Here is a 27,615-nt window from a genome sequence, read left to right on the forward strand (position 1 = left end):
AAAGTAATTGATTAAAACATGGAAAGTATTTCCACATTAATCAATAGCACATTTCCAACATTATGAGCTCTTGTTGGATCAACTTGAGACCATTGGGATAATCAACCCAGAATCAAACCTGTTGGCTGAACATTATGAGATCCTGTTGGATCAACTTGATTGAATCAGGTTTAGATAACCTGACTCAGTAACGTTGGATCAACCCAAATAAGTAAGGTTACATGAACTGAAGGTAATCCTTTTAAACCAACAAAGTTGCCTAACTTAAAAATAAGAAAGGCGATCATGTGGAAATACTTTCCATGACTTTCTTAAGTAAATCCAACACATTTTTTTTGAGTGCATGCAGCAATCATTCCATCAATCATTTCATCATTATTCAATGTTCCAAGCGTTCAAATTGCAAGGGAACACCATTTGCCTCTCCCTCCGTGCTGTCTCCCCAACAATAAAGGGGCGGGGCAATTTTTTCACAATATCCTGTCTTGACAGGACAGCCTCATCTTCCTCTTTGAAGACAAAGGTTGGCTTTCTTGCAGAGCCATGGCATGACCGGCTTCTTTTGAGAAATCTTGCCTCTATTTCGAAGACATCCAATTTGATTATCTGGCCAATGAAGAAATGCACTTTCACCAACTTGGTATAACCTGTCTCTACCTCTCCATTCTTTATCTTTTCAATGAACCTAGTCAGAGTCATCCTGTCCAAATGCATATCCCTCACCACAGCCCGAACAGGCCTGCCTTTCCTGACTTCCTCTGCGGCTCTCTCCAAAACTGCACGGGACTGTGCGGCCCTGTCTGTTTTTCTTTTGTATGAGTGTGGCATCATGCACACCTGTAATAACAGAGGGCATTATTTTATTTATTAAAAACGTTTTAAACATATTATTTATATTAACATGTTATTTATTTGTTTGTTTATTTGTTGTTGTCATATATGACCAGCAAATGTGAAAACTTAAGTGTCATCCATATTGGGTAAGCTCAGCCACCAATGGGGTAAGTTGAGCCAGTGGCTCAACTTGCCCCACATCTAATGGCTCATCTTACCCCGTGGCCACAATTTTGTAGAAAAATGCTAATAAAGGGGATTAGGCTAATCAAAATTATTTTTATTAGCATTCATATCATAGCTTAGAAAGCCACTAACTTAACCCTAATGTGTCTAAATATTATTCTACTTTTGTCTTCTCTAAATCACCTTCACTGTGGACAAACATGGAATTGACTTAGAAAGCACAAAAACACATTTTTATAAATATCTCCCTCACCTAGTTTGACATGTGGTGCTCCTCTCCACAAGTGTAAGTAAATGGTCCCGCCCCCCTTTGAATGTGGTCACATGGTCACATTTGTTTACTGTTTCTTAGAAACAGGGGGTGGCTCATCTTACCCCCTGGCTCATCTTACCCCGCTCTCCCCTATATATATATGCAAAAAAAAAAGAAACAGTTATTACTAAATTTACTGACTTATATTTCATTGCAGACAGAATGAACCCAATATATTTCATGTTTTGTCTGGTCAACTTTATTTCATTTGTTAATAATCATCTATTCCTACATTTCAGGCCAGCAGTACAGTCCAAAAAAAAGTTGGGACAGGGGCAAGTTAGGGCTAGTAATGAGGTAAAACAATTAAATAATGATGTGATTTGAAACAGATCCAGAAGTGCCATCGACTTCTTTGGGCTCAGAGGCATCTGGGATGGGCCATCACACAGTGGAAATGTATATTGTGATCAGATGAATAAGTATTCCAGGTCAATTGTGGGTGGTAAAAGAGAGCAACTGGACTTGCTTGAAGATTCTTGAAGACGTTTCACCTCTCATCCGAAAGGCTTCTTCAGTTCTGTCCGACTACTATGACCTGGATGACTGAGAATCTTCACAGACATTCCAGGTCAATATTCCAGGAAACCCATGCAGGCACAGGATGAACATGCAAACTCCACACCACAGAAAGGCCCCGGTTGTCTGGCAGGTTCAAACCCAGAACCATTTTGCGATAAGGTGAAAGTGTTAACTGCTGCACCACCATCCCACCTTGACAATTCCATTCAAACTTAACTCAGTGGGCACCAACTTAAACTAAATGTAGGGTCAGTATTGTGTCCAGTACCATTTTTGAGGTGGTTTCCATACCGCCTCAGCATTCATCTTTGTTTTTACAATGATGCTCTTTGACTGAAAAGAAAGAACAAACTACTGAATGCTATGAAATATGGATGAAATTATAGTTTGTGAAAGTTTGAATTCACATGAGAAGTAACAGGTAAATGAAACGCAAGCCACATGTATGCTGGGAATAGATTTCTATGCAGTTTACACTACAATCACATGCTCAAATGAAACAAAAATGGATATGGTGCATAAAAAACACAGTTAAAACCCCAGTTCCATAAATATGGGGCACTGTGTAAAATATAACTAACAAGTGTTGCCAGGCAAAACAAATCTCACCCGGTAGCACTTATGATGAATATGAAGGAAGATATCACGAAAAAAAATAGGTACCCTGTGTGTACATGTGGCTACTGCTTATAAATAAAATAGTTTTCTGATACCATACAGTAAATAATGCATATATATATTTACTCTATGAGGCAGTAGCCACAAAAATGAAGCGTAATCCAAAAATGAACAATTTAAAAATCACAGAAGTAAAATATACCAAGTGTCTGCACTTTATATTTTCTACTCTTACTGTACCTCTTACAGTTTTCGAAACTGAAACCTCCGAACCAAGGCTGACATACACACGCTGTCGCCATGACTGAAACTTATTTCTCGGAAATGGCCCGGCGCTAGAGCTCAGTGGAACGCACTTTTCCTCTGTAATAAGCATAAACATGTCTGAAAGCGATTTCTTTAGTCCATTTATTTCGAATGGTGAACCGAATTGTATACACTCGCCGGCCATTTTAATCAAAACATGTGTATGTGCATGCGCAGTGCGCGATCATTACACTCTTAGATTCTTACAGCACGATGATGTAGTGGCTAGCGCCTCTATATGAGGCAGCAGCCACAACAAAAACGATTTTGACCTTTTTGGTGACCTTGACCGGATGACCCTAAAAATGTCGGAGGTTCTATTTGAAACCAACGCCCATCTATCCTGAAAGTTTCATGAAGACTGAGCCAGCCGTTTTCCTGTAATATTGTTAACAAAAAAAACAAAGAAACCCGACCAAAAACAATACCTCGCCCCCGGGTGGACTCCGTCCCGGGTGAGGTAAAAACAGAATATGACGATTTGCAAATCTTTGAAACCTGATATTTCACTGAAAATAGTACAAGACAACATATCAAATGCTGAAACTGAGGCCCTGTCCACACGGCAACGGATTCAGGTGAATCCGATAAAATTTTTTATCGTTTCGGCCTGGCGTCCACATGGCACCGGTGTTTTGGGTGCCCCAAAACGATATTTTTTGAGAACGGTTTCCAGAGTGGAAAAATCTGGCAACGGCGCCGTTGCGAAGTCGTCTGGATGAGTAGAACGGATTTGTTTACGATGACGTCACAACCACATGACTAGAACAAGTCATCATGCCGGGTAGAAGAAGGGGTTTATGCGCATGCGTCCTACTTCTTCTATTGTTCTGGTGTCTCCGATGGGACCGTCTTACAGCGCACGTAGAGGTGTGGCATGTGTATTGCATCGTTTTCAGCAAGCGTTGCATTGCCATATGTACCTGATATTTTACTGATCCGTTGCCCATGTGGACGCGATATTTTTTTTACCCGCTAAAAAAAAAATCTCGTTGCCGTTGTCGCGTGGATGTAGCCTGAGAAATTTTATTGTTTTTTGAAAAATATATACTCATTTTGAAATTGATATCAGCAACATGTTTCAAAAAAGTTGGGACGGGGCAACAAAAGACTGAAAAAGTTGTCATGCTAAAAAAAAAAAAGTAATAATTTGGTTAATTGGCAACAGGTCAATAACATGATTTGGGGAGGCACGGTGGTGTAGTGGTTAGCGCTGTCGCCTCACAGCAAGAAGGTCCGGGTTCGAGCCCCGTGGCCGGCGAGGGCCTTTCTGTGCGGAGTTTGCATGTTCTCCCCGTGCCCGCGTGGGTTTCCTCCGGGTGCTCCGGTTTCCCCCACAGTCCAAAGACATGCAGGTTAGGTTAACTGGTGACTCTAAATTGACCGTAGGTGTGAATGTGAGTGTGAATGGTTGTCTATGTCTATGTGTCAGCCCTGTGATGACCTGGCGACTTGTCCAGGGTGTACCCCGCCTTTCGCCCGTAGTCAGCTGGGATAGGCTCCAGCTTGCCTGCGACCCTGTAGAACAGGATAAAGCGGCTAGAGATAATGAGATGAGATGAGACAGTGTCCCAAATTTATGGAAATGGGGTTGTATATCAATGGCATCACATTTTTATTCAAAGTCATACTGCTCATGGCGTGGGTGTGTTTTGTTGATATTTGTGAGACATGATTAAAAACCACAGAAAACTGTTGGTGAGAATTAGCATTAACACTTTGTATGACGTTCAGTGCCTAATTTTTTGTTTTTGTTAAAAATCTGTCATATTCCATCACTATTTGTCTGATGATTCTGTTTTCTCTACCTCCACACAGGTTACAGGGTGACACCACAATGTTTATACTGTCTATCATAATTAACACCAAACTGGTGTGCAGGAGACGACACTTTGACACGAAATTTCATTACATCACTTCCTGTGTTTATTTTAAAATCATAAAAGGCTTAGATTTCTCCTTACACGCTGAACGCTGAGAGTTGTGAAAAGAACACTCTCCCAGTAATCACTACGATGCAAAGACTCAGAATGAGCTGCTGCTCTTACTGTTGCTATGTTTACTCTCATTTGATCTGAACACGACTTGATTGCTTTACTATAGGCAACATTACTCTGTAAAATTATCCCATGCCCCATAGCTGCAGTGTTGAGTGATGATAAGATTTGCTCAGCACACATTGCCCTTCTCAGAGTTCAGGTTTTATTGGTGCTCAGCTAAAATGTCCCATAGGGTTTAATAAAATGCCTTGTAAAACTCAAGCCTGGAGAAAGAAGCCCGTCTTTAAACCTACTGCTCTGTCTGGCATTGTTCAGCCTGACTTCTCTCTCAATCAGTCAGTCTCATGAGCTGTGCTGCCTAACATAACATTATTCTAACTGAATTTGATCATGTTATTGACCATAACGTCTTTATATTAGGCTAATTTCATGCCTGCTCCGAGCTCCTATCTGATCAGATAACGTCAGCACTGGTTCTTGAATCAACACTAACAACAACTGAGTCATTAATTCAAGTGTAAAATTTGCTTATTATCTAAATCTTGCTAGTTCGAAGTACAGTGGTGCTTGAAAGTTTGTGAACCCTTTAGAATTATCTATATTTCTGCCTAAATATGACCTAAAACATCATCAGATTTTCACACAAGTCCTAAAAGTAGATAAAGAGAACCCAGTTAAACAAATGAGACAAAAATATTATACTTGGTCATTTATTTATTGAGGAAAGTGATCCAATAATACATATCTGTGAGTGGCAAAAGTATGTGAACCTTTGCTTTCAGTATCTGGTGTGACCCCCTTGTGCAGCAATAACTGCAACTAAACGTTTCCAGTAACTGTTGATCAGTCCTGCACACCGGCTTGGAGGAATTTTAGCCCATTCCTCCGTCCAGAACAGCTTCAACTCTGGGATGTTGGTGGGTTTCCTCACATGAACTGCTCGCTTCAGGTCCTTCCACAACATTTCGATTGGATTAAGGTCAGGACTTTGACTTGGCCATTCCAAAACATTAACTTTATTCTTCTTTAACCATTCTTTGGTAGAATGACTTGTGTGCTTAGGGTTGTTGTCTTGCTGCATGACCCACCTTCTCTTGAGATTCAGTTCATGGACAGATGTCCTGACATTTTCCTTTAGAATTTGCTGGTATAATTCAGAATTCATTGTTCCATCAATGATGGCAAGCTGTCCTGGCCCAGATGCAGTAAAACAGGCCCAAACCATAATACTACCACCACCATGTTTCACAGATGGGATAAGGTGGTTCTGCTGGAATGCAGTGTTTTCCTTTCTCCAAACATAACGCTTATCATTTAAACCAAAAAGTTCTATTTTCGTCTCATCCGTCCACAAAGCATTTTTCCAACAGCCTTCTGGCTTGTCCACGTGATCTTTTGCAAACTGCAGATGAGCAGCAATGTTCTTTTTGGAGAGCAGCGGCTTTCTCCTTGCAACCCTGCCATGCACACCATTGTTGTTCAGTGTTCTCCTGATGGTGGACTCATGAACATTAACATTAGCCAATGTGAGAGAGGTCTTCAGTTGCTTAGAAGTTACCCTGGGGTCCTTTGTGACCTCGCCAACTATTACACGCCTTGCTCTTGGAGTGATCTTTGTTGGTCGACCACTCCTGGGGAGGGTAACAATGGTCTTGAATTTCCTCTATTTGTACACAATCTGTCTGACTGTGGATTGGTGGAGTCCAAACTCTTTAGAGATGGTTTTGTAACCTTTTCCAGCCTGAGGAGCATCAACAACGCTTTTTCTGAGGTTCTCAGAAATCTCCTTTGCTCGTGCCATGATACACTTCCACAAACATGTGTTGTGAAGATCAGCCTTTGATAGATCCCTGTTCTTTAAATAAAACAGGGTGCCCACTCACACCTGATTGTCATCCCGTTGATTGAAAACACCCGACTCTAATTTCACCTTCAAATTAACTGCTAATCCTAGAGGTTCACATACTTTTGCCACTCACTGATATGTAATATTGGATCATTTTCCTCAATAAATAAATGACCAAGTATAATATTTTTGTCTCATTTGTTTAACTGGGTTCTCTTTATCTACTTTTAGGACTTACCGGTATATGAAAATCTGATGATGTTTTAGGTCATATTTATGCAGAAACATAGAAAATTCTAAAGGGTTCACAAACTTTCAAGCACCACTGTAACACTTTTTTGAGGTTAATTTATTCATATCATCTTCGGCAACTGCTTTATCCTGGTTACAGAGGTGGTGGATCCGGAGCCTATCCCAGGAACATTGAGCAAGAAGCAAGAATACATTCCAGATGGGACTCCAGTCCATCACATGGCACCATGCACATACAGCTTAACACCTAGAGGCAATTTATCATAGCCAGTCATTATACTGACGGTTTTGGGAGATGGGAAGAAACCAGATAACCCAGAGGAAACTCAGATGGACACAGGGAGAACATAAGAAACTCTAGGCAAAAAGTAACCCAAACTCAGGATCAACAGGTAAGTCACTAATTGAATTATTGTTTACCTTGTGCTTGTTAATAAAGCTTACTAGTTAGAAGTAAAGCTTTTCTATGTATTGTTTAGCTACCATTGTGGTTCTTAAACATTATTTAACAGCTAAAACATTTATTAACATGGTTCTAGAGTTTTATTTACCTCTGAAGTTTAGTTTTTTAGTTTTGGACAGGAGCTACAAAGTTAACTGTGCTTGCAAGTTATTAATGTTTGTAGCTATCAGTTTAGAATCATGTCTTAATCACACATACTCTGTTATTAGCTGGTATCGAAATCAGTCAGACCCCTTGACACAATTCTTCCCTGACTTCCTGTCTCACAAGGAAATACAGTTGTGGTCAGAAATTTACATACAGTGACATGAATGTCATCTTGGATATGAATGTCATGGCAATATTTAGGCTTAGTAATTTATTTGAACTGTTCTTTTTCTGTGGCAGAATGATTGTACAGCATACATCTTTAATAATAAAAAAACCACTAGAATCTGGTGCACAAGTTTTAATTTTCTTTGGGTTTTCTGAAATCAACACAGGGTCAAAATTATACATACAGGGTCAAAAATTTACATACGCTCACTTAGATTATTAATTCAGAGGTGCTGAAACTTCCAAAATGTCTCTTATCTTGCCAAGACTGAGGCCTCTTAACTTCCTGTTAGTGATCATGACTGACTACAGTTGGTAGCTTCTCTATGCCTTCATAAAAAGGGTTTGTTTACAGCAATCATTGGATTGACCAACACATAATAAAATGGGAAAGCCCAAGGAGCCCAGTGCAGATCTGAGAAAGAGGATCACAGATATACACAACTCTAGAATGTCTCTTGGAGCCAGTTCAAAACATACAGCGTGTGCTGCTCGACACCACCCTCGTCAGCCGCCAACCAGGGATGATCACACAGTTTCGGTGGCTAAGGCGGTACTGCCATCCCTGGTGCCACCAGCAGCTCCATGCCACCGTATGTTGTGGTCATTACACTTCTATTAAGGGCTTTTGCCCATATCCAACTTGACCCCTGCTCCACTATCGCTTGCAGGCATTTCTTTGCTGACTTCAATTTACGGCCACCAAGTCCAAGGTAGGACAAAAACGTCATCATGGAGTGGTCAATGAAGCCACGACAGCCAACCTCAACTGGCCACACTGAACATTTCCAGTTGTTCTCAGTACAGGTGGCTTGAAGGTCCTCATATCTTGCTTTCTTATGTTCAAATGCTTCTTGCATATTCTCCTCCCAAGGAACAGTAAGTTCGACGAGTATTACACTCTTTGCAGAGTCTGACCATATTATTAGGTCTGGCCTTTCATTAGAGATAGCAATATGGGCAGGGAACTTGAGAGATTTCTCTAGGTCAATAACGACCTGCCAATCAGCAGCACCATGTAGAAGCCTTGTTTGCTTAGTGCCCTTCATTTCTCTAGGACGCTCCCCAGCTTTACAAAAGATGACATCAAGAGATGCTTGTTTCACAGGTGTCTTGTTTATTACCTCCTGCTGATCTTTCACTAAGGTTGCCAGCACGTCCAGAACCTGATTATGATGCCATGTGTACATCTGTAACAACTGCTTGCAGCCAGAGAATACATGGCAGAGGGTTCCACGCTTGATACCGCAGCAGGCACACAGGTCCAAATCTGAGTATTTCCACAGCTTGAGGTTTGCAGGTGTTGGTAAAAGATCATACACTGAGTGCAGCAAGAAAGCAATTGCAGGCTGGCTCATCTGCCACAAATCTGCCCATGCCACTTTTCTGGGTTCAATTCCATCTCAGCTAGGCTCCCTGTTTGGCGAAGCCTGCTGCAGTTGTAAGCCGGGCTTCCTCCTCCAATTCACGGAGTTCTTCAACCACCATCTCCCTGCGACCCTGAGCACCTTGCTCAGAAAACCATCTATGGCAAACGTTGCCCAATCCTGCTCTTCCCACCTGCACTGCTCCGATAACTTCCTTAGTTCGAAGGCTTGCTTCTGCACAGTCTACTGCTGCCTCTGCAGACCACTTCCTGCCAGTGCGAATCATTGGCTGCACATCACGAATTACCTTATCTGATGAGTCTGTCAACATAAGATGGAAACGTGCTTTAGCGACCTTAAACTCCTCTGTTAGTGATGGCAGCGGCAAACTCAGCTTTCCTGATTTTATGTATAGACCAGGGGTGGAGAAACTTGGGAGAACACCCAACCATTTTCCCAAGTACTTACTAATACCTCTGTTAGTGATGGCAGTGGCAAATTCAGCTTTCCTGATTTCATGTATAGACCGGGGTGGAGAAACTTGGGGGAACACCCAACCATTTTCTCAAGTACTTATTAATAACACGCTGAATGATCTCTACTCTGGACAGAGAGATTTCATCAGTGGTGGCTGGTAGTCTTTCAAACAGGGGAGGCTGGTCGGTTACGATATTTCCAGATTTTAAAAGAAAAAACATCAATTGTGCCCATACTCTTGCCTCTGATCTGGCTGATTGTTGGCAGCGTCACAAACTGTGAAATAACAGGTTCTTTTGGTCCATTAGCCTACTGTCCAATATACATGATGGTGGTGTTGGGGGGGGGGGGTATATTTTGACATTTTATATTTTAAAATTGTGGCATGTTGTTTAAAAATTGATCATTATTGAAAGCAGCTCTTTGTCAGGAACCTCAGCAGTAACAGCAGAGTGTTCTGGAATAGGCACAAGCACTGACCTTGGGGAGCCAAACATAGAGCTGGGTGCCACACATTTCATTCAAACACACTTTCCCTATATTTTACTTATTTTGACTGAGAAATGTTTTATTGACAATTTTGATAACCCTTCACTTTTAATCCAGGTCTGTAGTGTGAAATGTTCTCGGCTGTGTTTTTGTTTAAAAATGTTTTCCAAATTGTAGCTGTGTTTAATTCATATCCAGAAAAATATATATTCCAATATAATATACTCAGCATAAACATTTTAAATAGATTCTATATTTTTGGTCCATCCATGACATATTACTAAAGTAGCCTATTTACTGTTGTTGATGTGGGTCACTTGCTGTTAGCCAATTCACTTTCTCGTACCAGGAGAGCTGAAAGGAACGAGTATTATTCCCTACCTTTTTCACCAAGTCAAATTGAGGCATTGGTCTACCCTGCTCTTTAATTTTTATTTTTTCCTCGAAAGGAAGACTGGCAAATGGCTTCACCAAAATTAAATCAGCAATGCTTGGCATCCGTGCGCAGCTTTCTTGCTAGCTGACTAGCCCCCTCAAGTTCAAGTTATGTCACTCAAATAAACAAAATTTCTGGAACTAAGATAGCAAACTTGACAACACTATATTTACACTTTATTTACAATGAAAATATATACAAACTAAAAAAGCTGGTAGAAACCGTATGTAATGAATGAAATCGAAATGTAAGCTGATCTCTTACAATACACCACAGCACTAGTGAATCCGCATGGGACTGAACTGAAATTCACTGCTGCCTGTCTATAATTGAAACGAGCTGTCAATCAAAGAAAATATCCGGCCGCTTTCACCAATCACCAGTCTCCTCGCGGAAACTGCCATGTCCCTCCCACTGAGAGGCTGGGAGTCCATGGGTGGGCGTTTTCGCAGTATTTGTCCAATAATCTTCTTGCATTTTGAGATTGAAAAGCGCATAGCTCCCAAATGCCATTGAAGTCCACTGAGGCTGGAAGTCCGTGAGACTCCGTGGGTGGGCGTTTTCGCAGTATTTGTCCAATAATCGTCTTGCATTTTGAGATTGAAAAGTTCAGAGCTCCCAAATGCCATTGAAGTCCACTGAGGCTGCACTGCATCACGCTGTCACGAGGGGGAAAAACTCATGCACACATTAAAGTTATAAGGGAATGATTTCGCACTGTAGTGGGTTGAGCACATATATTTCTGTGATTCTGGATCTGAAATAGCAATGTTATAAGGTCGGCTATAACATAAGCCTAGCGCAATTCATCCTACACAATGTTCATCATTTTTAGAGGAGGCTGAGCCTCCCTCGTTGTCTTAGAGCAATCGCCTGTGGATTTCATACACCTGCAGTGGCCAGAGAATTCTTGGTAGAAGGCTGAATTGGAAACACCAGGATTTAAATTTGCCTGGAAGTAAAGTCTTATCAATCGCCTGCAACCCTCTTCTAGCTTGCTCTTCAACCTCGACACCACAATGGCGATCGGTGACTAGGAAAGCATACTACCTGCCAAGGCTTTTCACAGGTTTCTCTCTCACTGTTGGAATTCTCTCACCACCCACATAGAAGTGTACCTCCTTTACATTTCTAAACAACTGCAAATTCCAAGATCAGTTCAAACAACTGTATCCAAGTTATTGTGAGGTGTAGTCACTTTGCCAAGCCACTTTGCTTCAAGAAAACCCAAACTGTCACCCTCAGCTGAAAGGAAATTGGTTTGGATGGTCAGGAACAACCTGGGAACCACCATGGCACAGCCCTGCCATGAACTGGAAGCTGATGGATCACTGTCTACAGTTCAGATCACCATGGACTAATAGGCTGCTATCCAAGAAATAACCCCCTGCTCCAAAATTGACACCTTCAAGCTTAAATAAAGTTTGAAGCTGACCACACAGACAAAGAAAAAGCCTTCTTGAGGAAAGTTGTATGGTCAGATGAGACAAAGATTGAGTTGTTTGGCCACAATGACTACCATGTACAGAGGGACACTGTACCAGCTGGTGGTGGTGGTAGGATCATCATGCTCTGGGGCTGTTTTACTGCCAATACAACTGGTTTATTGCACAAAGTGGATGGAATAATGAAGAAGGAGGACTACCTCAGGGTTCTTCAACATAAACCATCAGAAACTTGAACACGACTTGGGACTTGGGAGTTACAACAGGACAATGAACCCAAACACGCATCAGAGCTGGTTATGGAGGATAAAGCAGGCTAACACTAAGCTTAAAACAAGTCCTGACTTCAACCCTATTGAAAATATATGGACCGTGCTTATAAGTCGAGTCCATGCCAAGAAAAAAAAATTATTTGAACTCTACCAATTCTACCATGAAGAGTCATGAAATATCCAACCAGAATTCTGCCAGAAGCTTGTTCATGGTAAATAAAAAATGTTTGGTCAAGGTGAATCTTGCAAAGAGACATTTTACCCAAATATTAGGTGTGCTGTATGTAAATTTTTGACCCTGTATGTATAATTTTGACCCTGTGTTGATTTCAGAAAACTCAAAGAAAATTAAAACTTGTGCACCAAATTCTAGTGGGTTTTTTTAAATTAAGGATGTATGCTGTACATTCTACCACAGAAAAAGAACAGTTCAAAGAAATTACTGAAAGCCCAAATATTGCCATGACATTCATATCCAAGATGACATTCATGGCACTGTATGTAAATATCTGACCACAACTGTACATTAACATACAGAATCAAATCATAGCTCTCAAGCATTTCATGGGAATTTCTAATCAAAGGCATTTTAATTAAAAAAAGCACAAATTACATGTGCACAATGTAAACGCACAAATAAACAAGCGAGCCTGTCTTGGATGACATTTGGAGTAATGAAGAACATTCCCCCTCTGAAGCTTGTAAAGCCTGGTGAGATCATACTTGTGATTTTGGAATTAATAAATAAGCTGGATTTCACCTGACTTTTTCACAGTGTACACTAAGCCAGTCTAAATTCCCGAAATGGACATATTTATCTCAAAAGGCTAAAGGATTATTGTAAAGGTTATTCTTGGATACCAATTCTGTATCACTTGTTTTTATCTTATAGACATTTCTTTCTTGCTTAACATGCTCTATACATGTCGCAACAAGAGAAGGACTCTCTTTATGTCTTTGTCTTTCTTCGAGATGATCTAAGGAATGTATGTAGAAAGTCTGGTGATGATGGAGGACTGATTTTCTGCAAATCATCAACCTCATGTTGATTCAGCTGCCTCCACAAAGCCTCTGACTCACGGTCAGGGGGCTCACAATGAACACACCCACTTCCTGATCTTCTGACAGCTCTGACAGGAACATGTGCAGTGTTTTGTATGTACTACATGTATGTAGTGAGTGTAGTAAATATTATGGAATTAGCATTACTTAACAGCGCGCCAACAAATAAGTTTCAGATCATTAGACCTTGTCTCATCTCATCTCATTATCTCTAGCCGCTTTATCCTGTTCTATAGGGTCGCAGGTAAGCTGGAGCCTATCCCAGCTGACTACGGGCGAAAGGCGGGGTACACCCTGGACAAGTCGCCAGGTCATCACAGGGCTGACATAGATTAAAATGTAATTAGTTTAAATATGCAGTCAAATCATGATGACTGTAATAATGTGGAATTTCCTTTTCCCTTAGTTTAGGGCATGGTTTCATTTCGAGAATATTGAGGTGGAGTTGCTTTAAGCTAGACTGCCTTTCAGATTTTTCACGTTTAGGTCATAAAAAGAATTTTCCCTGACACCTGGTTATTTTTGTTTAGTGGACCAAAAGCTACTGAATTCAAATCACAGACTTCCAATTTTATTAGTTTTTTTCCTAAAAGAACAATTAATGAGGGCGGCATGGAGGTGTAGTGGTTAGCGCTGTCGCCTCACAGCAAGAAGGTCCGGGTTCGAGCCCTGTGGACAGCGAGGGCCTTTCTGTGCGGAGTTTGCATGTTCTCCCCGTGTCCGCGTGGGTTTCCTCCGGGTGCTCCAGTTTCCCCCACAGTCCAAAGACATGCAGGTTAGGTTAACTGGTGACTCTAAATTGACCGTAGGTGTGAATGTGAGTGTGAATGGTTGTCTGTGTCTATGTGTCAGCCCTGTGATGAGCTGGCGACTTGTCCAGGGTGTACCCCGCCTTTCGCCCGTAGTCAGCTGGGATAGGCTCCAGCTTGCCTGCGACCCTGTAGAACAGGATAAAGCAGCTAGAGATAATGAGATGAGAGATGAATAATTAATGAATTTAGAGCCACGTGGCCCTAAATTCTCCACCATTTTTTTCTTGTTTCACTGTGACCTCATTCAAGATACTACGTCATGCATGATGTGGTGGGCTTTCCCTGTTCGCGCAAGGCATTGTGGGATACAAATTTGAAACAGGAGAGAACAATGGCGGATGTGAGTGTGCGAATGAAATGTGAAAGACCGACTTCAGTAACGGAAAGCGAAAAGAAAAGACGTTATGTTGCGAAGGAAAGGAAATGCAGGACCAAACTAATAAATATCGACGGTCAGCGAGCACCTTGGTGTGATCAGCTGTTCGTTTAGCGACAGAATGATGTAACTGTCAGGGCACCGTCAAGGTAAACCTGTAGATGGCAGTAATGCAACACTGTGGATGCCAGCTGCTGTAAAATCCAAAAGAAGAAGACGGCGATATTGACTCAGGTAAGCGTGCGCATGCGCACACGGACTTTTTCTGTCTGCTTGACTGCACGAAGCAAGCGATTTTATGCACATTATTTGCTAGGGAATCCAGAATGGCTTGTTGTTGTTTTTTAAAGATATTACAAAAATAAACATATACAGCGCCCTCCACAATTATTGGCACCCCTCGTTAAGATATGTTCTTAGGCTTCTAATAAATTCATTTTTTTTAAATAATATAGGACAACAATCCAAAAAAAGAGAAAAATCCAACCTTTAATTCAAGTGCATTTATTCAGTGGGAAAAAAAAATCCCATATTAAGAAATAATTCTTTTACATGAGATCATGTGTGCCACAATTATTGGCACCCCTGATGTTACTGAAAGACCCAGTGACGACCCATCTTCAGCTTTCGGGCAGAGGCCACCAGATTTTGATTTAAAATGTCCTGGTATTTCAAAGAGTTCATGATGCCATGCACCCTAACAAGGTTCCTGGGGAGCTTTGGAAGAGAAACAGGCCCACAGCATCACCGATCCTCCCCCATACTTCACAGTGGGCATGAGGTGCTTTTCCGCATACTCATCTTTTGTGATGTATTAGAATGTTTGTTGCCAAAAAGTTCTATCTTGGTCTCATCTGACCAAAGCACACGGTCCCAGTTGAAGTCCCAGTACCGCTTAGCAAACTCCAGATGTTTACGTTTATGCTTGTAAGTGAGAAAAGGCTTTTTCCGTGCATGCCTCCCAAACAGCTTGTTGGCACGTAGATAGCGCCCGATGGTTGTTATGGAGACTTTGTGACCCCAAGATGCTACTCTTTGATGCAATTCTCTAACAGTGAGCTTTGGAGAACTTTTTACTTCTCTTACCATCCTCCTCGCTGTGCATGGTGGCAAGACAAACTTGCATCCTCGTCCAGGCTTGTTTGCCACTGTTCCAGTTGTTTTAAACTTCTTGATGGTTCCTCTGACTGTAGATATGGGCAGGTGTAGGCGAGCGGCTGTTTTCTTGTAGCCATTGCCTGACTTATGAAGGTCGACACACATCTGCCTTACTTGAATGGTGTGTTCTCTTGTCTTTCCCATGTTGAAGAGTGGATAAGAGAAATAGGCCTCTGTGTCACATCATATTTATACCCCAGGGAAACAGGATGTGATGAATTACTGATTAAAGGTTCCTAGATACTCTGATCAACTTTATAAACTACAGTAGAAATGACAGAAATGCTTCAATTACATTTATTTTCTAGGAATTGTTATGGGTGCCATTAATTGTGGAACAGGTGATTTTATGAAAACTATTTCTTAGTCGGGGATTTTTTTTTAAGTTCACTTGAGTTAAGGGTTACATTTTTCTACAATTTTCAGTGTGAGATTATGCTTCTGCAATAAAAATTGAATTTATTTTAAGGCTTTTAATATAATATCTTAACCAGGGGTGCCAATAATTGTGGAGGGCACTGTATCACAATGACCACATTTCAGAGGGAACTAAATTTCACCGATTTTATGAAATCGAAAGGCCATGTACTTTTAATAGTCTGAGTCAGACAAGGAGGTTCTCCAGGATTTTGTATTGTTGTATTGCTGTTGTACAATAAAGCGTCACAAAGCAGCTTGAAGTCTATAATGACTGAGCCAGAGATGACAATGGCAAAATCTCCCTGAGATGACATGAGGAAGAACCTTAAGAGGACCCAGCCTGAAAATTTAACCCATCCTCTTCTGGATGTCACTTAATAGTGGGATTATAAAGTATTACTCTTCTACAAGGCGGCATGGTGGTGCAGTGGTTAGCACTGTCGCCTCACAGGAAAAAGGTTCTGGGTTTGAGCCCAGTGGCCGACGGGGGGCTTTCTGTGTGTAGTTTGCATGTTCTCCCCGTGTCTGCGTGGGTTTGCTGTGGTTTCCCCCACAGTTCAAAGACATGCAGTGAGGTTAACTGGTGGATCTTAAGTGCCCATAGGTGTGAATGTGTGTGTGAGTGCGCAGAAAGGAACTGGCCCCCCTACTGCTGCAGTTCCAGCCAAGTCAACCAAACGTAGTTCGCCTCAAGCCCGGATCAGGTTCGGCAGTGATGACGATGGCAACTCTTCTACAATGCAAACAATACTGAGTGTTGACATGATGTCTCATATAACAATAAAAGAAGCAAAGGTCAAACTGTTTTTGAGTAATGCAAATCTTTTGGATCAGACACCAAACATGTATTCAGCTTAAATGGAAACTTGTATCATTTTTTTTAATTCCTTTAAAAAGGAATCACTAGAGCAGAGGTCACCAAACTACGGCCCGCAGGCCAGATCCGGCCCGCCACCCCCCTTTGACCGGCCCCCCAGCCCCTCTGCCCCCCATCACTTGAACCGGCCCTATGAGGCAATCCCCAAAAGTGGTCATGGCCTATTTTTTTAAATTGCTTTTTGGCAAATAATAACATTTCTGCATCTTGTATTTTGTTGATTTTATCAATTAAAATTGATATTTAGTTATAAAATGAACTATTCATATTTTCCGAATTTTCGTCATATGCTCGCGATCAAGCAGTGACAGGCAGCGCATGCACAGAGAACTGTCAGTGTTCAGGACAGCAAAATGGCTAGCAGTCAGCGAAAAGTTGACAGAGAGTGCAGAGTTTTTAAAGAACAGTGGACCACCGATTATTTTTTCGTTCAGTGTAAGGACCGTGCAGTTTGTCTTGTATGTAAAGAAAGTGTGCCGGTTTTCAAAGAATATAATCTGCATCGTCACTACGAAACCCGCCACAAAGAGTATGTTAGTTTGCGAGGGCAAACAAGAGAAGACAGGATTCGGAGGATGAAATGCGGACTGGCTGCACAACAGAATGTATTCCTTCGCCAAACCCAGATCAACCAGGCTGCTGTCCGAGCTAGCTATAAGGTAGCTCACCTACTAGCTACCCATGGAAAGCCGTTTACTGATGGGGACTTTGTTAAAGTATGCATGCTTGCTGTGGCCGAGGAGGTGTGTCCCGACAAGAAGGATGCGCTCAATGCGGCAAGTCTCTCCGCACCTACTATGACCAGGCGAACCGAAGATTTGGGGGACAATGTGTATGACCAGCTGAATGAGAAAGCGTCAGAATTTGAGTTTTTTGCTGTGGCCATGGATGAGAGCAATGACGTGCAGGACACAGCACAACTGCTGTGATCTATTGATCTATTGCTCATATTATTATAATTTCACTGTTTTTTAAAATGTATTTATTTTATAGGCCTATTTATTTGACCTTTATTAAGTGCTGCATACAATTATTATTAATAATATTATTAATAATATCAACAGGCCTACCTACAATTTATAATTTTCCACTCACCTTTGCCAGTGTCAATCACCTCAACTAGGCAGATGTTTCTTACCTTGACAGCGTTGATATTATTTTTATTAGAAAATAAATAAATGGAATATCTGTGGTATTTCAAATTAAAACAAAGTGTGAAGACTCGATTACTACTTTTGCAAACCACTAGTAAAGATAAACAAATATGTGCCAGGAATCAAGTGTTGATATAGTAGTGTGGGATATAGTAGTGTGGATATAGTAGTGTTGATATAGTAGTGTGGATATAGTAGTGTGGGATATAGTAGTGTGGATATAGTAGTGTTGATATAGTAGTATGGATATAGTAGTGTGGATATAGTAGTGTGGGATATAGTAGTGTGGGATATAGTAGTGTGGATATAGTAGTGTTGATATAGTAGTGTGGATATAGTAGTGTGGATATAGTAGTGTGGATATAGTAGTGTTGATATAGTAGTATGGATATAGTAGTGTGGATATAGTAGTGTGGGATATAGTAGTGTGGATATAGTAGTGTGGATATAGTAGTGTGGATATAGTAGTGTGGATATAGTAGTGTTGATATAGTAGTGTGGGATATAGTAGTGTGGATATAGTAGTGTTGATATAGTAGTGTGGATATAGTAGTGGGGATATAGTAGTGTGGATATAGTAGTGGGGATATAGTAGTATGGATATAGTAGTGTGGATATAGTAGTGTGGATATAGTAGTGTTGATATAGTAGTGTGGGATATAGTAGTGTGGATATAGTAGTGTTGATATAGTAGTGTGGATATAGTAGTGTGGATATAGTAGTGGGGATATAGTAGTGTGGATATAGTAGTGGGGATATAGTAGTGTGGATATAGTAGTGTGGGATATAGTAGTGTGGGATATAGTAGTGTGGATATAGTAGTGTGGATATAGTAGTGTGGATATAGTAGTGGGGATATAGTAGTATGGATATAGTAGTGGGGATATAGTAGTGGGGATATAGTAGTGTGGGATATAGTAGTGTGGATATAGTAGTGTGGATGTTGTAGTGGGGATATAGTAGTGTGGATATAGTAGTGTGGGATATAGTAGTGTGGATATAGTAGTGTGGATATAGTAGTGTGGATATAGTAGTGGGGATATAGTAGTGTGGATATAGTAGTGTTGATATAGTAGTGTGGATATAGTAGTGGGGATATAGTAGTGGGGATATAGTAGTGTTGATATATAGTAGTGTGGATGGCCGTGCCAGGCTAGTAATCTCTACTACACAATGAGGCCTGCTGGTGGTCATATTTGTCTGGGTCATACAATTCTATGCTATATAGCTGACCCAACCCCGGCCCCCCATCACAGTCAGGAACGACAATGTGGCCCCCAGAGAAAAAAGTTTGGTGACCCCTGCACTAGAGTTAGGTTTAATCTACCTTTTTAAACATATCACATATTGCACAAGTGTTTTGTTTGTGTCAAAACAACCTATCTGAAACAGAACATAAGTATTATATTTATTAGACTGCTTTATGTATAACAATACAAAATGATTTTTCAGCTAAATGTCAAATGTTCAGAAAAACACAGTTTGCTATTTGAGTATCTATTTTACTCCGACTCTAATATTTATGTCTGGGGTTTGGATTTGACAAGACCTACTAAGTGGATGATTAATTGGATCAACATCCTGAGTTCCCCAAGTCAGTGAATCAGTCAGAGGAGATGAAAGACTGGTTTCAGTGTCAGATGAACTGGACTGGTGTGTTTCTTTGAAGCTCCTCTTTAGGGGGCCTCCAGAACAGACTACTCACAGATCTAAAAAGAAATAGAGCGGCGGCTACAATTATTGACACCTTAACAATCTTTTGGCCATTGCAAAAGTAGAAAAGACTTTCAATACATAAATTGTGCATGAATAATTACTCAAACTTCCACTGGAAAAAAAAAAACGAGTTGCTTCCTGATTACTCCGCGTATCAGATCACGTGACACCGTTCCACAATTATCGGCACCTTCGTCCACAGTTATGGACACCGTTCCACAATTATCAGCATCCAGATGATTATTTATATTTAAAAAAATAATAATCGGTATGTAGTATTATGTTAACAAAGCATAGTTTTTATTTAAAATGTGTTTTGCATAGACTTATCACACATCACATTATCTCTAGCCGCTTTATCCTTCTACAGGGTCGCAGGCAAGCTGGAGCCTATCCCAGCTGACTACGGGCGAAAGGCGGGGTACACCCTGGACAAGTCGCCAGGTCATCACAGGGCTGACACATAGACACAGACAACCATTCACACTCACACCTACGGTCAATTTAGAGTCACCAGTTAACCTAACCTGCATGTCTTTGGACTGTGGGGGAAACCGGAGCACCCGGAGGAAACCCACGCGGACACGGGGAGAACATGCAAACTCCACACAGAAAGGCCCTCGCCGGCCCCGGGGCTCGAACCCAGGACCTTCTTGCTGTGAGGCGACAGCGCTAACCACTACACCACCGTGCCGCCCGCATAGACTTATATTTAGTACAAAATATCTTTTATATAAATATATCGATGTCTGTACTTATGCAAATGAGGAAGTAATTCTAATGTTTGTAAACAAATGAACTGATAATGTTGAACCTGTGTCAGAAAATCTTCTTGTTCCGCTTTCTACCCACTTTCTAAGTATTTTCGTAGATCACATTTTGTTAATCATTCGTTGTTGTTTGTATTAAATTCTAGTTTTGTAGTTTACCAATAAATGTCAACAGGCAATTGAGATTGTCATCTCATCATCATCTCTAGCCGCTTTATCCTGTTCTACAGGGTCGCAGGCAAGCTGGAGCCTATCCCAGCTGACTACGGGCGAAAGGCGGGGTACACCCTGGACAAGTCGCCAGGTCATCACAGGGCTGACACATAGACACAGACAACCATTCACACTCACATTCACACCTACGGTCAATTTAGAGTCACCAGTTAACCTAACCTGCATGTCTTTGGATTGTGGGGGAAACCGGAGCACCCGGAGGAAACCCACGCGGACACGGGGAGAACATGCAAACTCCGCACAGAAAGGCCCTCGCCGGCCACGGGGCTCGAACCCGGACCTTCTTGCTGTGAGGCGACAGCACTAACCAGTACACCACCGTGCCACCCCCAATTGAGATTGTAACCACATGAAAATCCAAGTCAAAAGTCGCATGTCATCCCTCGAACCAAAATATAAAATGTCTACTGATATTGTAATATGTGGTAGATATTTACAATAAACTGCAAAAAAAAATTCTGAATGGAATAGAAAAATTTGAATATTTCAAGCATGTATTTTATATATATATATATATATATATATATATATATATATATATATATATATATATATATATATGCTAGGAATTTATTTCTGGTCTAATTATATTTATTGCAGTAGGATTCCAAATACTCTATAAACATTCCATTCTGTTATGGATCAGAAAAAAAAATCACAGCATTTTTTTTAAAGTACTTCACCTACTTCAATAATGTTACACAAAGATCAATCTATAACAGTTGTAAATGTCACTTAATTCTACAGAGTGTCGATAATGGTGGACACCGGTGAAAGTGATCACTATTATCGACACCTCACGTGACTTCCCAAACACGCGTTTAGATGCAAAATAGCGACTGTCAAATGAAAGAGTAAGAAACAAAGTAAGTTTCGACAGGGAGATCATGAAATATCGGTGAATTTGATCAGTAAAAACATGTCCATGATCTTTCCACCATGCTTACCTGCGATGATAACTTCCGGGTTTTCCTCAAATTGCTGATCATGCTAAAAAAAAAATTCCATCTCAGGTAGCTTGCTGTGTCATCAGACAGCAAGATCAAAGGGCGAGGCGGAGCTTCTGGTTGATTAATTAACCAGTAATTACTGTTGTAACTGAAACACACCTTTGTAAAATTGTTTTTTATTGGTAAATTTGAAAAAGTGTCGATAATTATGGACTGTTGATAATTGTAGCCACAGCTCTATATGGAAAATGTGTTTTTCATGTGATTGGGTGTCCAGTAATTATAGTCTTCAGTGTTATCTGGATTCTTAGACTCATCACAGTGGAATCAGGCCTCCAACTTGAAGGCATCTCACCTTTTGGGGCAACACTGTAAAGTAAGATGGGGATTCAGATAAATGGGTTACATGTTTGGTAAGTGATTATCCAATTCATGACCAGTTGTTCATAAGACAGTAAATGTTGTCTGTGTTTACTGTAATGTCTTGTTGTCATGTTAAATGAGTAGTTCTTCAGTAGCGGAATTACATTCACAGCAAAATGTGGGAACTTTTTTAGTTACAGTACTCAAGATCTTCTTTTGGCTGCTCCCGATTAGGGGTCGCCACAGCGGATCTTTTGTCTCCATTGCTCCCTGTCTTCCGCATCCTTCTCTACCACACCTGCCTCTTTCATGTCCTCTCTCACCACATCCATGTATCTCCTCTTTGGCCTTCCTCATTTTCGTGGGCCTGGCAGCTCCATCCTCAACGTTCTCCTTCCAACATGCTCTGCATCTCTTCTCAGGATGTGCCCAGACCATCTCAGTCTCATCTCTCTTAGCTTCATTCCCAAGCTCTCTACATGTGCTGTCCCTCTGATGTGCTCGTTCCTTATCCTGTCCAACCTTGTCACTCCCATCGCAAACCTTAACATCCTCAACTCCGCCACCTCCAACTTTGCCTCCTGTCTCTTCGTTAAGGGTTCGGTCTCTAATCCATACATCACAGCTGGTCTCACTACTGTCTTATACATCTTACCTTTCACTTTTGCTGGGACTTTCCTATCACAAATGACTCTCGAAATCCTTCTCCAACTGCTCCACCCTGCCTGCACTCTCTTTCTCACCTCACTATCGCAGCCCCCATTTTCCTGCACAGTTGACCCCAGGTACTTGAATTCACCAACTTTCTTTACGTCTACTCCTTGCATCTTCACTACACTCTCATCCGCATTCTCATTGATGCACATGTATTCTGTTTTGCTACTGCTCACCTTCATTCCTCTTCGTTCCAATGCATACCTCCATCTCTCCAAACCCAGCTCAACCTCCTTTCTACTTTCACCACATATCACAATATCATCCGCAAACATCATGTTCCATGGTGACTCTTGCCTCAGTTCATCCGTCAAGCTATCCATCACTGTGGCAAACAAGAAAGGACTCAACGCAGATCCCTGGTGAAGTCCCACCTTCACCTTGAACCATTCAGTCATTCCAACTGCACACCTCACTGCTGTTTCACTGTTCTCATACATGTCTTGCACCACTCTGATATACTTCTCATTCACTCTACTCTTTCTCATACAATACCATAAAGTTACAGTACTCAAGATAATGGCATTAAATAAAAATTTCACACTGTATGGGGTATCTTTTGACCCTAAAAAAAGCATAGAAACACTGGTTATGTTTAACTCTGAATGCAAAATCTTTTACAAGGAAATAAAAGTCAGTAATGGAATTATGTCAGAAAAAAATTAATTTTCATTTCTTAAAATTCAAACTAAGATTTCTCTGAAGTGACATTGCTATAATTAGGGTGATGATTTTTAAATCTGGTTTTCAGTATATTTTGCCTTGGATTCCATACTTTAGCAAGATCACTGAGCTGACAAGTTAAGGCAATCTTAATAATTTCATAATTTTCATCTCTTTGCTGAAGAATTGCCCAAATGTTCTTTTTTGTGCTTCGAATATAGTGTTTATGCCCTACTGCACGTCACACTCCAACTGTTTCCTAGAACCACTCTCTACATATCCTGTCATCACTCCGTATGTCATACATGTACTCTATGTTGCACCTTGGACCCAGGAAAAAAAAACGTTATTTCATCTCATTGCGTACTGCACACTGTGTACGACTGTGATGACAGTAAAGATCTACATGACGTGAAAAATTATGTTCACAATTACAGTACCAGTCAAAAGTTTGAGGTCGTCACCTGGAATGCTTTTCAATTAAAGGGCGTGCCTCGTCAAAAGTTAATTAGTGCAATTTCTTGCCTTCTTAATGCATTTGAAATCAAACAGTAAATAGTAAATAATAAAAATACAGTAAATAGCCCTATTCCACAACTGTAGTAATCCATATTATATCAAGAACCGCTCAACTAAGTAAAGAGAAACGACATCCATCATTACTTTAAGACATGAAGTGACTTTTAATTAATAAAAATAAAGAAAAACCATTGAATTAGAAGGTGTGTACAAACTTTTGACTGGTGCTGTAATTTTACCCCCATAATAGTATAAGTGTAATTACTGACTGAAAGAAAAGTGCACATTGAAATTATTATGAAATTAAAAAAAAAAAACAATATAGCCATCAGTGCCAACAGAAGGAAACTGAAATTCTTCCTAGAATAGATTTCCATGCCATACTGCTGACCGTACGGCTGATTACTCTTTCACCATTAAATTATTAAAAATCGTCTGGCCTGTTTTAGCATAATTGCCTTAAAGAGTGATTAGATTTAGATTTCTTCATAGACGTGCATTCTGTTATACACAGATATCTTAAAAATCACAAGCCGTCAGCAGTGATTTAGCCATCAGTCCTCGGTGACTGCAAGACTATCCCATAATTTCAACCCAAATGGCCATAATCACACTGAACTCAAAGAATCACCTGAAAAAGTTGAAGTGTGTGCTTAGTTTCTGTCTGAACGTGTTCCAGAAATTCCGGGTGTGTTTCACGGCTCTGCATATACACAGATGTAGTTTCCCGTGATTCTAATCTTGATAAATCAGCGCTGAGTTCTGCTGTCGGCTTCACAGTGCTGGCAGTTAGACTGTGAGAGGTATACAGGGATAACAATCCCACAATTAGTCCCTTTCAGACTGGCCTTCTGAAGTCATAGGCCTGATTTACAGCATTATTTCAATGTGATGACTATTCAGGAGAATAGAGCAGTCCGTTTCTCTCTCATGGTGTGCCAGAATCAGATCCTTGAGAACACGGGGGGAAATGCGCCATGCCCTGATTTCAGAGTCTCTGAAAGAAGCCTTTAGTCTCCTCTGTGCTGCTGAAAGGTGTGTGTGTGTGTGTGTGTGTGTGTGTGTGTGTGTGTGTGTGTGTGTGTGTGTGTGTGTGTGTGTGTGTTTTTTTTAATCTTAACTTGCGGAGCTTAGCAGATTTCAAAACTCCATCAAGAAGGTCTTGCCCTTGCTATTTGAAATCCATCCTTGCTGAGTCTTAACTATGTTAAGGGCTATTCATCAAAGGGAGTATTACTAAAAAACAGACCTACAAGATAAATGTACCTGAATTAATTTATACACCAATCAGTCATAACATTAAAACCACTGACAGGTGACGTGAATAACATTTGATTGATTGTCTCATTACAGTGGCACCTGTCAAGAGGTGGGATATATTAGGCAGCAAGAGAACAGTCAGTCCTTGAAGTTGATGTGTTGGAAGCAGGAAAAATGGGCAAGCGTATAAGGATCTGAGCAACTTTGACAAAAGCCAAATTGTGATGGCGAGATGACTGGGTCTGATCTTCTCTAAAATGGCACATCTTGTGGGGTGTTCCTGGTATGCAGTGGTTAGTACCTACCAAAAGTGGTCCAAGGAAGGACAACCGGTGAACCAGCAACAGGATCATGGGTGTCGAAGGCTCATTGATTCGCATGGGGCATGAAGGCTCACCCATATGGTCCAATCCCACAGAAGAACTACTAGCTGTAGCACAAACTGCTGAAAAAGTTAATGCTGGGTAAAACAGAAAGGTGTCAGCATTAACTTTTTCAACAGTTCAAATGCTATTGAACTATACAATAATTTGTTGGTCTGGTTACAACTGTCAATTGTCCAACAAGGTAATGGACTAATACATCTGTTTTAACTAGTTTTATATGAAACTGTCATGAATATTTTCTGTAAAATGTGTTAGTAAATAATCCCACATTATATAAAAAAAGCAAATTAAAAATAACTGCTCGATAAAAATACATCTATATTATTTAAATAAAGATATAAATTTTGTTGTCCAGTGGCCAAGTGTTTATGAGATACATTGCCTTGCACTTATGATTGGGCATCCTGTGGTGGTACACGTACATTGTTTGTATGTACGGACATCGTATGGTTGCAAAAGCCATCAGGTCGATGCATTACCATATTCTCTTAAGTATGGAGCTTCTCTCTGCGATTATTGCATCCCTGGTGAAAGCTATGCAGAGCCAACCACATTTCTCTCTCCCCAAACTTGTCACACCCTTTTGATCAGTAGAACAAAATCAGACAAACACATGAGACTTTGAGAAATATGTAACCCTAAATTGAACTGTTGCATGCTCTGATTACTTTCCAACAACCAAGCATCAATATTTCAACATTCTTCTTTGACTTGTAGTCAAAGTGTGTCTGGTTGTGCCTCTGCTCAGATCTTCCCTTGACTGATCTATTGAACAGTGCTGCAGTGTCTGATTTCACCAGGCTCTGCTGCAGACCACTGAATACTCACTCACAGACCAGAGCTAAAAATATGGAAAGTGTAGATGAGCTTCTCTGGTGTGGGAGGAAGCCAGAGACTGGGAAAGAGTAACTGGACCAAAAGGCTTTGTTGGAGAGTTTTCCATATTGAAAATCTTTTGATGGTGGTACAGTAAGAAGAAGAAGAAGACACATTCGCTTGCCTGTAAGCTATAGAAAATAATTGGACTACTGGACAATGCAAGTTATAATTTACCAGTTAAAAAGAACATGCTTATTTCTAAAGACTACACGAGTACATACTCTATAATTTAGTCATGAAAGCAGAGAATTCACATGAAAATTAAATTGTCGTGCCTTATTTCACTGTCTGATTGGTGTCCTCAACCGTGATTGCAGGAAAATGGATTTACAGAGAGCAACAAATCTATCCTGTTGGAAGTTGTTTGATTGGACAAGTGAAAATGACTCTCATATCTGAAACGTGCTTGCACTTTTCCTACAAAGCTGACATCTGATTGTTGTTTGGTAGTGCCATATCATCAGGACACCATATGTTTAAGTCCTAATAACCATCTGTGGCTGGGGAACCAAGAAAGCTTAAAGGAGATACGCAGAACCTGCGTATCTGTATTTGTAAATGTTTAGAACATTTAGTTTATTCTGAATAATGTATTTGGATTTGGTCACACCCCTATTGTATACACTGTCAGAAATAGGGGTACAGTAGGAGTCCATTTCTGTCCCCCAAGGTACAATCTATACTAATATACTCCCTATGGCTCATTATTAGACCTCAAGATAGCTATGTGTTCTTTTTTAGGGCCAAAAAGGTACATATATGATCCCAAGTAGTACATAAAAGGTACAGATAAGTACGGTGGGGGCACGATGGTGTAGTGGTTAGCACTGTCGCCTCACAGCAAGAAGGTCCGGGTTCGAGCCCCGTGGCCGGCGAGGGCCTTTCTGTGCGGAGTTTGCATGTTCTCCCCGTGCCCGCGTGGGTTTCCTCCGGGTGCTCCGGTTTCCCCCACAGTCCAAAGACATGCAGGTTAGGTTAACTGGTGACTCTAAATTGACCGTAGGTGTGAGTGTGAATGGTTGTCTGTGTCTATGTGTCAGCCCTGTGATGACCTGGCGACTTGTCCAGGGTGTACCCCGCCTTTCGCCCGTAGTCAGCTGGGATAGGCTCCAGCTTGCCTGCGACCCTGTAGAACAGGATAAAGTGGCTAGAGATAATGAG

This window comes from Neoarius graeffei, chromosome 17 (assembly GCF_027579695.1).
Source record: "Neoarius graeffei isolate fNeoGra1 chromosome 17, fNeoGra1.pri, whole genome shotgun sequence".
NCBI classification, from domain to species: Eukaryota; Metazoa; Chordata; class Actinopteri; order Siluriformes; family Ariidae; genus Neoarius; species Neoarius graeffei.